General features: G+C 39.1%; 1 protein-coding gene across 1 annotated transcript in view; it reads right to left on the reverse strand.

Annotated features, from left to right (window-relative positions):
- The window catches only part of UVRAG (UV radiation resistance associated), a 97,445-nt gene that overhangs the window by 17,591 nt on the left and 65,560 nt on the right, over positions 1-14,294 (reverse strand). The window lies entirely within an intron of this gene.

Raw genomic sequence — 14,294 nt, forward strand, 5'->3', positions numbered from 1 at the left:
TAAGGACTCTTTTTTTCCCCAAACCATAAAGCATTTCTCATACACCTTTCCTTAAGTTTAATATTTTTTAACAGCCAGCACCACATGTACAGGGATAGTTACTCCACCTCATCCAATAAATAGCAAGACACTGAACAACAGTAATAACCATCACCTGTGACCTGTTACAACAGGATTCATACAAGTACCCTTTAACATCAACATCAATTTTAAAAAGAGAAAAGTGTAGGGAGAGGACAGCTGCTTTGCCCACGCGAATTAAAAGGAACTTAAAGATAGAGCTTAGCATTATGGAAGATGTAAAGAGAAAAGAGGCAAGAAGGAGAGCAGTGAAACATGACATCTGGGTAGGAAAACAAAAGCGGAAAGAGGTGACTGTGTGCTGTCTTGATTCTCCTAAGAAAATGAGTTCACATTCCAATTGTTGCTATTAAACATCACCCATCTCCACCCACCCCACACTAAGTTTCCAAAGGAACCAAGTATCGTTTGCAAAAGCAGCATTTTATTTAAAGATTAGATTGTTCCTTCAGGATATTACAGACCTGGCTATCCAAAGAAAATGTTCCTGCTTGAACCTGAGTGAACAAGTGTCCAAGATTTGTGTTCACATTTATGACCCTGTATTCTCCATGGGATTGTGAGTAAATCATTAACGATGTTCAAGTAATAAAATATTAATTGCCATTTCCTTACAAATATTTAGCTCCTATATACAGCTTTGTTTTCCCAAGTGCTGTGTGAAATATTACTTGATTGAACAAAAACACGTAGTAAACATGAACTGGAAAACAGATAAGCTAAAGACATCAGACACTTCAGACAGGAGTCTGAGTCTGCTCTCATGCCAGTTACCAGCAACACTTACTCCACAGAAACAAGTGTAGCAGATGAGATGCATCATATTTTATAAACAGTTCAAGACAGAATACCTTAAGGGTACTGATATTTAAGGGGGAAAAAAAAAAATCTCACTTTGCAATTTCTTTCAATTACACAGATTTATTCCTTTTACTCATGTCAAAAAGAGAAAGTGTCAACGTTTTATTGTACTTTGTTGCTTTGGCTTCTGTGTTAACTGACATCATTCCAAGTTATTTAACTAGAGATGTAAAGAAGTGGCTAGTAAACTGTAACTGGAAAAAAAAAACAACCATATTCATGTTTCTACAGGATTTTAGCAAACAAATCTACGTTCATCCAATTTGATTCCTTTCTCAGAAAACTTGTATGCCAAACCTCTGACACTACAAATCCAGTGTGATAAACTTAAGAATTTCAGCACTATGAAAAGACTTTGAAAAGAGGATAGACAGTATCTATAACTGTCAGGAGGTAACTGCCTAGACTGCTTTTGTAAAATCTGAGGTTTTTGTTTGTCCTAAGACAATTTCAGGAAACACCTGTACAGAACAATCTGAAAAAAGAGGAGATTAAATTTTTATTAAGGTCAACTCTACCTCTATAGAAGACCAGCCTATCATACTAGGGGGTATTTTATATTATACTTGCTATTTATTCCAACATCACAGAAAACCATAAATGTTGAAATAAGCTGCATTTAAAACAATGGTTCCCAGAGTGAAAGGTAGTTTTATTCTTAAAACCTGTGTTAGCTTTCCAATAAAATGTTTAAACACTTAATTTCCATCAAAGACTAAGAAAATTGTTCCAGCTAACACAACCACAGTACTAGCTGTAGGTGAGGCATGACAAACAAATTATAGTTAACTCATATCAAGCCGGGCATACTTGGTTTAGACTCTTTAGGAAGAGGAAAAAAGAAATAATACTCAGTTGCTCCAGTTTCTACCTGCATTTCCTCCTGTGCAACGGTTTGAACTTCTACTGGAAGGAAGTTGCCTGTCCTCAGCAGTGAATCAGCTCCATCCCAAGCATCTCTAAACCACTCCTGTCATCCAAGCATCTTCCAAGTAATTTATTTTGTCAGCTAGACTGCTATACTTAATTAAAATCATGTCAGACAACATAAAAGCTTACCAACTTCCTAAAGGTAACAGTTCCACAATAAAACATTCATTCATCAACTCATGACAAGTGCAGCTACCTCATTTGTTAACTAATTAAAATACAAACCTGCAAAGGTTCACTTAATCTCCTATAAAGTCCATAAGATAAGAAGTACTAGAACTGTTAAAGTTTTTCAGATAAGTCGGTTTAAGAAGAAACCATTTAGCTATCTTTCTATTTCTGGATAATATCAGATTGTAACCAAGATCAAAATTAGGGCTTTTGCCACTAAGGGGCTGCCTCTTAAGAAAAATAATGATATCCTGTGTTTACGTGCAAAGAAGAATAGCCCATTTCCTATACTAATTCCTGTAACAGTATTTAATGACTAATGGTATACAAGCATACATATTTACTTCCAGCCAGAAACCACAGAGTACCTTGACTGGAATATCCTTTTTTGGGAGTGCAGAATGACTCCAATTCTGAACTCATCTGTTCATCATTTACCATATTGTTTCCCCAGCCATATCCATCTTGTTCTAAGACATGTGGAAGCATTCTTACAGCTCAGACTATGCTAATAAAGTTCAAAATACCAGCCACTTCAGTATATGTTATGCATAATACTTGAGTCTACACTGAAACCTCCAGCATTTTTACACTTCCCTTAGTCTCTACTACAGGCAACTGGTCCTTGATGTTGTAGCACCGTCTGTACCTATACAAGAGGTAGACCCAGCCCACTACTACACTATGCAAGCTCATGTACTGTTAAGGCAGTCAAGAGCAATTTTGAATTATTGTCAGTTAAATGAGGAGGTTTTCTTGATAGCATCAAGAATTTAAAAGGACATCTGCTCCACAAATGTGAAAACCCACAAACAGAAATAGAAGCAAAAGTGTACTTTCAATCAAGTTTGCAGTATTGGTTAGAAGCCAAGCATTTACATAAGGTTTTCAGAGGATGTCAAATAGTGGGACAGAAATATAAAATGCAAGTTTTAATAAAATGACATAGTTAATTGTTTTACAAGATCCTGGATGACTTTTCAGAGTATGAAGGAGCACTGGCTGGGATTCAGATGACTAAGCACTGCAATAATGAAAACAAAAGTGTTGTTATAATGCCTGTTGCCATATAAACAACCTTGGGGGATCAGTGAAATAATGCCTGCTGCTATATAAACAGTTGTGTGTGTGTATACCTTTTGGGGGAAATTATAAAATTTTAGATTATTTGCACTCTTACCGTGTTGCTTGCCTTTGTTTTATTAAATCTAGCTAGTTGTTCTAGCTCTGAACAGCTATGTGGGTGTACTGAAAAACCCTTAAGCTGCAACATTAGCGAAGCTCATTGTGGTATCAATTAGCTCTTTAGATGGCATATCTCAAAACTAAACATTTAAAATTAATTTTCGTTTTTCATATTTAAAAGACTGTCAGTATACATCTATCACAGTTCGGAAGTAAATATAACCAAAGCGCTCTCTTTTTTTTTTTTTTTTTTTCCTTAAAAAGCTTCTTGGGGAAGTAGAAGAGGAAAAAAAAGCAACATAGCAAGCACTGCGATTACAACAAGTCTTCAAGTCCTCAATCTTGCTTTCAGAAGGAGCAAATAGAGGACTGCCACAGTAGTGACAGCCCTCATCCAAACAAGAGGAAGTGCTCAAATACACAGCTCTTTTTATGGAAATGCTGACTTGTTTCTTGATATGCCAACGCCTGCACGCCTGCCTCCTTCTCCCAAGTGGATTTCAATGCTGTTCAGAGGTCCACCCTGAAAAGCAGATGTTTACTTTGCAATTCTTCTAAGAGTACTAAACCAACAAGAAAAACAAGTTACATCAACATCCTTGAAGACCCATGTCCTTCATTAATCCATTGTGCACACACTCTAAATTTCCTCAAGCTGACCCAGCATACTCAAAAAAGCCTTCAATAAAGCCATCTTAAACGACTCCCATCACAACTTTGATTTAGCAATAACAAATAAGCAATTTGTTATTATAACAAATAACAATTGTAAATAACAATACAAACAGCAATCAACAGTAACAGGAGATAACAATGCCATTTTATGCTGTCCCTTCAAAGGCTGCTTACAATTACGCTGTTATTTTTAAAACATGCTTAGTCTGAACTAGCTTGATTTCCCCCCCATTTACCAGGTAGAGGCTGCTATCAGTAAGATACTCTCCTCTTTTACTTTGCTCTGTAACAGTGATAACTAACAAAAGTGCTGCAAAGCCATTGGTCCAAGACAGTCAATGCTACAGTTAGGAAACTCTGATCTCTACATTATGGTTAAGTGTCTACACACATTAGGTTAGCATGGAGCTCTAACTGATTCCGTTCTTACAAACTGCATCAAATTCATATGGTAACTTTTTCTCACTCACTGGTTCTTCCTACCCCAAGAACAGCCTGTCTCCTTTCCTCTCCTCTCCTCTCAGGCTGGAGAATTTTAATTCACTTCCATCTGAAAGGCAGGGGAAATTCATGCATGAAATCTAAGTACAGGATCGATTCAGCAGTGAGCAGGGAAACTACATTCTCATCTGACAACCGATCAAATTCCGTTCTACCTTCTTTGATTTGCCTTAGAATTATATTAAGCTGCTTCTTCGTCTCACATCCACTAAAATACAAAGTCTGATCATTATTCAAACACAGCAGCAGCCTGGACACTAATGCTCAGCAACTTGTAATATTCTGCCAAACATTTATGAAGTAGTTTTCTTCTAATTTTTAAAACTGAAATGTGATAATAGGCAATATTTAATACTGGATTTTGGTTTCACAGCAATAGTGTTTATTGGAGATAGACCACAAGAAAATAAGGAAATAGGAGTATGTGTTTGAGTACATGCAGAACACACTGTAGAACTAAACATTCAGATGAGCCAAAAGCCGTGTTTCCTCCAGGACCCTCTCGCTCGTATTCGTGAAGCCCTTCCTGAGAGCAAACACAATACCCCTCCAGAGAGGTCTCAAACATTAGCCTTCACGGTTCGAGTCTGGTGTCCCAGTAAGGATATGGGAAACCATCATCGAAGACAGGCTGGGGGAAACAGCCACTTACATAAGTAAACTATTCCTGTAAAATTTGGTGGTTAGTGGGCTCGTTATAAAAGTAACATATATGGGCCCCCTTGCCCATAAAGGTGCCTCTCATATACCATGACCATTTTACAGAAAGAACATTAAAAAAAGCAATTTAGAAGATAGAGCAATTGCTGGCCTCAGAAAAGCTTCCCCCCTTCCCCAATGAAGCACTCAAATAACTAAAACCACGTTTACTGCTCGGCTGTAGTCTTGCTGCATTATAGCTTGATGAGATGAAACTATACAGCATAACCTTTCCAGGTTCAGGTCAGAGCTTCTTAAAATGGCTCGGTATCACAAAGTGATGTTTATTGGATTATAAGACATGGGCACACTTATTCCCTATGACCTCATTCATCCTGAGCTTTTGTATTAAAAATCATTACAGCAGGCACAGAACAAAAGGTCAGATGTGCAAAAGCCAGAAGGAAAAAGACAAGTAACGTTTTGTACCTACATCTTAAACATGACATTTTCTTCATGCATTTAGCTCCCCAAGCATGATTTTGCACTGCACGAGAACATCTGAAGCTTGCTTTTTACCTACAAACACCAAAAGGGCAATAGTCTCAGGAGTGCACAGGTAGGTACCGTGAACTCACCCACCTTCTCCTGGCTGGAAATCAGAGTGAATATAGCACAGAGCCCAAACTCAGCAGCCAGGCTGAAAGGCTGCATGGCTGCACCAGGGCTATCCCATCAGCTCGGGTGGCAGATGAACATCCACACCCAAGCCTGTGAACTTCTCTCTCCTAGTGGTGAGGTTTCAGACTAGATCTAAGGAAGGAATGTTTTATGCTGAGGGTGGTGAAACACTGGCCCAGGTTGCCCAGCGAGGTGGTAGATGCCCCATCCCCGGAAACATTCAAGGTCAGGTTGGACAGGGCTCAGAGCAACCTGATCTGGTTGAAGATGTCCCTGCCCATGGCAGGGGGGCTTCACTAGATGACCTTTAAAGGCCCCTTCCAACCCAAACCATTCTATGATTCTGTGTTCGCTCAATGACAGTTCAGAGCAATATAATAAAGTTTCCAAATAAGTTTCGGGAAATTTGCATATACTCCTACTCACTCGTCCTACATTTATTCATGACCTTCATATTTTGATAAATCCCCTCCAAAACCAGGCAGTTTTCCCATTTGGCATCAGGTTGGCTTTACCTTGTACCTTAAGATGTTGCAGGAAAGGAACTTGCAGAATTGTTTCAGTGTTCACGAACAATGCACTCTAAGTACTGCAAACACAAAGTCTTTCAGCTATTTGTTCTTTTATGCTATATTGGGAAAGCTCTTGTTTTAAAATGGGTAAAATTGAGCTTTGGGTAGTTTTTCTAAAGCATTCATCCAGGTTTGTGAAACCTGCTCCTTCAAGTGAAAAGGCTCTTGCTTCGAGAAAGCATTACTCAGAGCAAGTGATTCAGCCTGTGCCACAGAGCCTAAAAGCAGGAAGAATTTAGGGATTCTCAGGTCCTAGCCCCATGTTTCACCTAAACTGAACTGCTTCCCAGGTATCCATTATGCTACTTTTCGTGGGCAAAAGGAGATTGACTTCTAAAAAAGACTAAACTTTGAATCAAATGTGAAGATCTCTCATTCAAGGAGTACAGAATCAATAGTTCAACCTATGCAAGACTTGTTTCCTATCAGGATAACACCGTCATTCAGAGAACATCAAATAGCACTAAGACAGCCCGATACTAGAAATCATTTCCCATATGATGAAGCATATTTCAAACTTAAAAGCTGAGGGCAGGGAGCATTAAATGAAGGTCTGTTCAGCAATGGCCTTCCTGAAAGCAACTAGCAACCTATATGTGCTACATTGAACCAGAGCTTGGGGTTTTTTTCTATTTACACAATATCAGCTTGCAAAAGAGTCACATGAATTATGCACAAGGCCAACAAAGAAAGACACAATATCCCCTTCAGTATTTCAAGTCTCTTGAAAAACAAAACACTTTCAAACTCTGGATTTCCAAGCATTCTGGACTGATCAAAGAGTAAATGAGCCAATACATATCAGACACTTTTATTCCTTTTGTTAAAGAACAACTTGCTCTAAACTTCACCCACAGTATACAATAAGCCTGAAAGGCATTTATGGATGATTAAGCAGCTGTCATACCCTAAACTTTCAAAACAGGATTTGTGCCCTGATGTGCTAAATCCTATGCATAGAAGTATGAGACAAACCCTGCCTCACAGAGCACAAAACATACATATTAAACTATACAACAGAAGAACAAAGGATGTGGGTGGATGGAGAAGTGCAAATAACAGAAGCTCAGAAAAAAAAAAGTCACAGCTTGTCGCTTGCTAATGACAGATAAGAGTAATTTTTATGCATTAAAGCAAGCAAGGTTTCAGGAAACGATATGCATTTTAGCATGATTTTTTTCCCCATTAAGAGATGGCAACATGGCAGAAAGTGAGAAGGCTCCTGAAGGAAGAGACAGGCTCACAAGTGAGGTCCATAAATTCCACAGGTGTTAACACTTCACATCTGAAAGTCAAGCTTTGTCTCCCGAGCACACACCCTACTCGTTAGGAAAAATTATACACTACATCTTTTTCCTACACTAACACATTGTGCCATGCTTGATAACAGATTTCCCACTTTCCTATCCCTTTCAATTTCAAAATGCAGTGCTTATATATACTATGAAGCAGTTTAACTTAGCAAATCACATGTGTTTATGTCAGCTTAACTATATCAGGAATCCATTTTCCTTTTGATTACTAAATTTTGATTCTCTTTTAAACACATACTCATTTTTAAAAAAAAACTTAGTGGGCTGAAGAGTTAACGCAGAGACGACGACAGCTACATAGTACACAAGTGATCTAACACACAGAGCATGCTTGCAGGGGGTGGTCCCCAAAATTATTCTGGAGAAGTGACTCTAGGCACAGCTGGTGATGCCACCTCTCCCATTCCACCCAACCACGTTGTTCACCCCACCTCATCTGCTCCAAACTCTCTGCAACCAGAGCAAGAAGCACAGCCTCCAGCACTGCCTGGGCTCAAGCTGCAGGTGCGGTGATCAGCACAGGTTGGAGAGCCAAGATCTGCTCCTCCACAGAGCAAGTTAACTTTGGCCTTTGCTGATCAGTACAGATTGCCTACAGGCAAGGATAGGCAGGCTTTCATCTGAATGAAAGGGTGACTGTTGTTACAGCTAATCCAGTCTCATTTCAACCTATTTTATCTTGGCATGCGCAATAGGAAAGGAAAAAAAAGAAAGCCTTCCAATAAGTGTGCAAAAAACATATGTAAATTCCCCAATTCTAAATGATCTGGCTAGGTATCAGCCCATTGCTACCCTAGGAGACATTCAGGAATGAAACTTCTCCTAAAAGCTTTTGGCTCTACGCAGCTGGAGAAGGTACTTTGTGGTTTTTCAGGTGCAGTCCCTTCCTCTTAACATTAAAATGAATGCTTGGCACTTTACAAGATGAGGACTTGACTCTGGCTTCAACCTGTGCTCTTTCAAGAACACTTTTCCCTATGCAGTTAAATTGGCCACAAATTCAGACAGTGCATTCTTTCTGAACTGTACATTTTATGATCTTAGTTTAGGGGCCTCATAAAAGATGTAGTGTGCAAGTCACAGTATCCTACACTCAAAGGGTCATAACCACTGCATCTACACCGATACCCACAGAACTCTTAAAGATACTTCTGCTCAATAGTGTTTATTGCCAAAACAAATTTCTAGTCCTAGCATTTCTGCCGTTCAACTTCCCATGGAAAAGTTTAATAGTTTCTATTATAAAGTTGATTTTCTCACATGTTAGATAGTCTAATAGAGCCAGAAACTGGACACCTTGCCTCATTTCACGTTTAAGAGCTGAATTTCTGTTCGAGTTTTTTACATATGGCACTAGTACATAACCATTCAACTTTTATTCCATGCAGCTATTAAAAAGATATCAGTTTGACTGCAACTAAAATACATCAAGAAGTATTTTGCTTTTCTTCTGTGCTTCTGTGAACGTTACTTACCTCGTGCATTAGACAAGCAATTGAAACAAAAAGCTCCATTCCCACGAGAGCAGCATTGGCTGATCAACATCTCTAGCAGGTTACATAAAGCACATAAATGTTGCCTGCCACCATGTGGACACAGAGACTCTGGACACACGAAAGGAGAGCTAGACACAAGTTACTTACCTGGATCTGTATTGCATTGATATGAAAACAAACATCCTTGGGGGAACTGATGAAAGACTGAGTGATTTTTTCATGTCAAATAGCAAAGTTCATCTGTTGCTAATGACTGTCAGATGAAAGCAGAACTATTCTTTGGCCAGGGCAAATCATGCCAGTGTGAATTGGAATATCAGACTAACATCACTCAACAGTTGTCTGACAAAACAAATCAAGGTTCGATCAGAAGTGAAGCCTTGCCTTGTGAGGCGATCGTGAGCACGCATTCAAAACGAACAGAAAAAAAAACCTTAACTCACACAGTGTAACAAATCAAAAAGATTTCACAAAACCTGGAAGTGATGCCTGGGAAGGTATGCTCTGACTGCCACCAACTGCAGAGCCTCCCTGACAAATGCTAGTGATGGACTGGGGTAAGACTAGACACATTCACTCCTTAGCTTGGCCCGCGGGAATCGGAGAGTTGTAGAATGGTCCAAATTCATTTGATACCCAGTTTTGCGAGTCTCCTTGCAAGAGCCAGTAGTTTAGGCAAGGACAGAACACCACCATTTCTGAGGCCACGTCCACGAAAGCCAGATGGAGGTAGTGACAAAGGTCACAGCAGCAACAAGACTCAACAGGGTCTTGCAGTGATCATAGTTCTAGCGTGTGGTTCTATAGAGAAGCTGGGCTGAGACTCAGAATAAGAAATCAGAAGATCAAGAGACAAATTAACTTCCACCCTCTTCGGTGGCTGACCGAAATACCAAATCATCAAATGATACTTAGAGTTGCAAATAAGTTGATTGTCCCATGCAAGAAAATAGCTCCAGTAAATCCCCTTCTGACCACAACCAGAAGAAACTAGCTCTACAGCTATAAAGCAATTATTTCCTCTCCAAGCAATCTTGCAATTGGACGAAGAATGGTGACTGTCAAGTGTCATGCAAGAGACAACCTCTTGAATACCTAAAGGAATTAGAAGTTTCATGAACAAGATGGTCATGCTCTCTTCAATGGCTGCACATCATATACATATGGGTTAGAAATAACGAAATACAGGAAAGAAACCATGTAATATCATCTTGTCTACAAGTTTGGGCCAGGTATTCTCCAGCAGTGACACTGTGCGCGCTTTAGTGAGTGAGACTTGCCTCAAGAAGGATGGTCACTAAAATAAGATCATCTCTTCATGTGTAATGAAGAACCTACACTGAAGTCAAGCCCAAGCAATCAAGGCTCTGGGAATGAAGGAAGGAGACAGCAAAACCAGCAGCAATAAAGCTTGCTTCTTTCTACAGGCCTGAGATTTGAAACTCAAAGCCACTGCACTCTCACCCCCCCACACTCTAAGGTTAAAAAAAAAAATTTTTAAAGAACTGAGAGGAAAAAACCTGGAGGGCCAAGACACCACTGCTCAAGGACTTGTGAGAGCTCAGCTTAGCAAGGTCCATGTCTACGCCGTAGCTGAGCCGTGTGCCACATGCATTATGTTCAGAGCGATGAGAACTCTGAGAGATGATAGCCTGCCTGTGCTATGTGTTTGCTTATCACCCACAAAAACCCTCATAAAGCTTCAGTGAGTTCCTAATATTCATCCACTATAACAGGAGGTTTTCACAGTGTAATCTCAACACCTCTACTGTGAAAACCAATGCAAGAGTTCCTTTCGCTTTCCTACTAAAGCCTAATCTTCCTCAGATACTCCACACACATCCATAACTTAGCAGCTGAAGAGTTTGTGGGGCCAGCTACCTACTGAATATCTCCCAGTGCCTAATGCTTTTGAGAGCTGAGCAATGCACTCCCGGTTTTAGCAACTGTATTGTGCTTCACCTTTGACAATGCTGTGGAATGACTGATATTTTTTTTTGTTCATATTATTAGATATAAGTCACTAATTTCCCTTTGAAAAAAATAACACATTTGTATGTTCGTTAGAGTCAAAGAGCTGAAATCTTAACTGGAAATTTATGGTCTTACCTAATATCCAACATAAAAAGCTACTCTGAACTTTGTGAGGGATTCGATTTTACAAATAGAAAATATGGGGATTGAAACAATTTGTGCTCACATACAGATGGAAGTTATTATGAACTCTCGGAATTAACACACATTGTTTTGACTTCGGAATGTAACAGCAAAGCAAGTTTCTCCAAATAAATGCTCTACCAAGCTAGCACTGAGCTGCTTCTAATTCCAGATGAATTCTCCCGAGTGCAAGATGTGGTTTTCATTGTTATTATCCTGCTGTTTTACAAAACAGTACCACTTTATCTCTAGAAGAGTTTTTATTTCAGTAATTTTACTTAATATCAACCCAGTCTCACTTCTTCCCCACTCACGTTTCTCCTTGCCGCCAGAACTCCAAGTAATTGTGAAAGGAAAAAAAACAAATAAATCTGTGAAACCAGGGAAGCTTATACAAATCCTTTCAAGTATTTAAGTTGATACAAGTTTTTCTGGGCTCTTTGTTTCTCACCCACAGTGATCAAGACTTGCATGAATGATTCAAGTAAGGTGATGGAGACCCAAGCTCTTCTCTTAACGCTCCAGTAGAGTCAGCACTGTTCCTGCTAGACACCTCCAATCTTCACACAGCAGCCAGAGGGAATTAAGTAATCGATCCGCATTTATTCATGACGGAATAATTTGCAGGACTGGTTCCTTGAATTAAGACCAACACCTTTAGGCCTTAAAAGTATTCCCTCACAGGTTGTGATGGTCTAAAGACAGGAGGCAGCTGCTCACTCTCCATCCAAACTTCATTATTTTCACACATTTACATGAACTAAGCATATCTGGAAGCTTCTCTCAAAGAAGCCTTAAGATCTTCTAAAAGCTACTTAAATTCAACAGTTCCAGCCTCCAATGCAACACACAAAAGATTCAAACAATCTCAGGTTTCTAGATCAAGTCAGTCCCTGAGTACAGACATTTCATGATGTTTTTCTACATGTTATCTACCTGTTCTGCTTTCATACTGCTTTCACGATGGAATTTCCCCCTGGCAGAACTATAAAAAGCTGCAATATTTGACCAAGGATATCAAAACAAAGGTGACTACAATAGTTTATATGGACTTCAGTAACACTTTCCTGATTAAATAAGTAGTAGAAGCCCCCCAAAAATACCGATTTACTTTTATTAGGTTTTTATATTCAACAGCATACAATCTCAAGCATTAACATGTGAACCACTGGTGTTGCACAAACCACTTCAAAGTTTGGCCACTGACTACTCCAGCTTGTACCAGCACCAGTGACCTCATGTAAATTTGGAAACTTTTATACAAATACATCTTAAAGTCTTCATTTAGTTTTATGAGTTTAAACACATGCCAGTGATTTCAGAAACCAACTGCAAGGACTTGGAAGGCAACATGGGTGAGTGACCATGTGTTCAACCGTTCACAGTCCTTTAGAAATAAGACAAGAACAAAATCAGCATGAGAGATTTCAGTAGGTCTAACAGTGGTAACATCTCAAACACAAGTCAAAGAGAAAAACAGGAAAATAAGTGAAGTGGTGACAGTTACTATAAAGAAAGATACTACAGGCACAAGTGCCAACTAACCTTGACTACAGGAAATAATAGAAAGGCTACCAGCTTGGACTCAATGAAGAGTTCATAATTTCAATCAAGAAAGAAGCACAGAGAACTTGCATCACATAACTGAACGGCGAACTCCAGAATAGGAACAAAAACATGAAAGGCTGAAAAGCAAAGCAAGCAGCATCACAACTCACAAGCTACAGAATGAACTAATGTATTTACATAAGTAGAGATAAAGGAAAGCACTGATTTGATAGTAATGGAGAGAGAAAGCTATCAAAGCATTTGAAGGAAAGAGTATTTAATCCCTTTTTCTCACTAGTCTTCCCTATGAAAGTGAAGTGTGAAGAGCTGGTTGCCATTATTAATACCAGCAACAAAGAGCCACAGTCTAAGTTATATTAACAGCTTGGTTAAGTGAATTTCCAAGATTAGCAGGACTTGATTAACTTCATCTTAAGATATTTTAGCCTCTAAGTAATTTCAGAGCCATTGGAGGTTATCTTCCAAAATACACTAAGCACAGGGAAGATACCAGAAGGCTGGAAAATGGTAAATGCACTCCAAGCTCAAAAAACAAACAATACAAAAAGATCCAGAAACTTTACTTCAACTTGGCGTAGGCAATGGGGGGAAAAGTGGTGGGAGAGGGAACTGGAAAGAGAAAAACAAACCAAATAACTAGAAACTAAGCATAAAAAAGACCAGATTTTTCAAGACTAAAACTGTCAGACCAATCTAATTTCAAGCCTTACAGACAGGTTAGAAACTGAAATGTCATAATTCTGTCGTAATTTAAATAAATCTCTTGGCACTTTATGGTCTAATATGCTCAGAAGCATGCTGGGGAAATGGGATATTGATGAAGTATGAATGAATACAGAGCAAGTACTCTTTGGGTTTAGTTAAACAATGGTTCACTGCTGAAAATGGAAGTGCTAGTGAAGCGGGGCTCCACCTGGGTCTAGGCTTTACCCCAGTTCTATTCAATATTTTAATTAGGTGGCCTGGATAGAGAATAGACTCACACGCAGATAGCACACAGCTGAGATTAAGTTCTCAACCTACCTTTCCCCATCTTCTAGAGTTACATGACCAAATCAGAGACACAATTAAGAAAAAGGGGCATCTAAGGTACATTCAAAGTACAGCATATAAAACATGAATTAAATGAGTCACCTGCACAGATTCAGAATGGACTATTTTGTTGCTGTACGTAAGAAACTTGGGGTTGCTGGTTGCAAAATCACAAAATTCACAAAATCACAAAATTCACTGTTTCAGGCTGTTAAGAGTACAAATCTATTGGAACATAATGAACTGAAAAAGAATGAAGAGATCTGTGAAGCATTCGTCCCATCCTACTCAATGTTTTGAAGGCAACACTCACACAGCTTTGGGTACTGCTCTTCAAGAACGATGTGGATTCAGATGGAGAATAGGAGACAACAAGAATCTTCAGAAATTAAGAGACATGACTCTTCAAGAACGATGTGGATTCAGATGGA

Source organism: Ciconia boyciana, chromosome 1 (genome assembly GCF_034638445.1).
Source record: "Ciconia boyciana chromosome 1, ASM3463844v1, whole genome shotgun sequence".
Classification (NCBI taxonomy): domain Eukaryota; kingdom Metazoa; phylum Chordata; class Aves; order Ciconiiformes; family Ciconiidae; genus Ciconia; species Ciconia boyciana.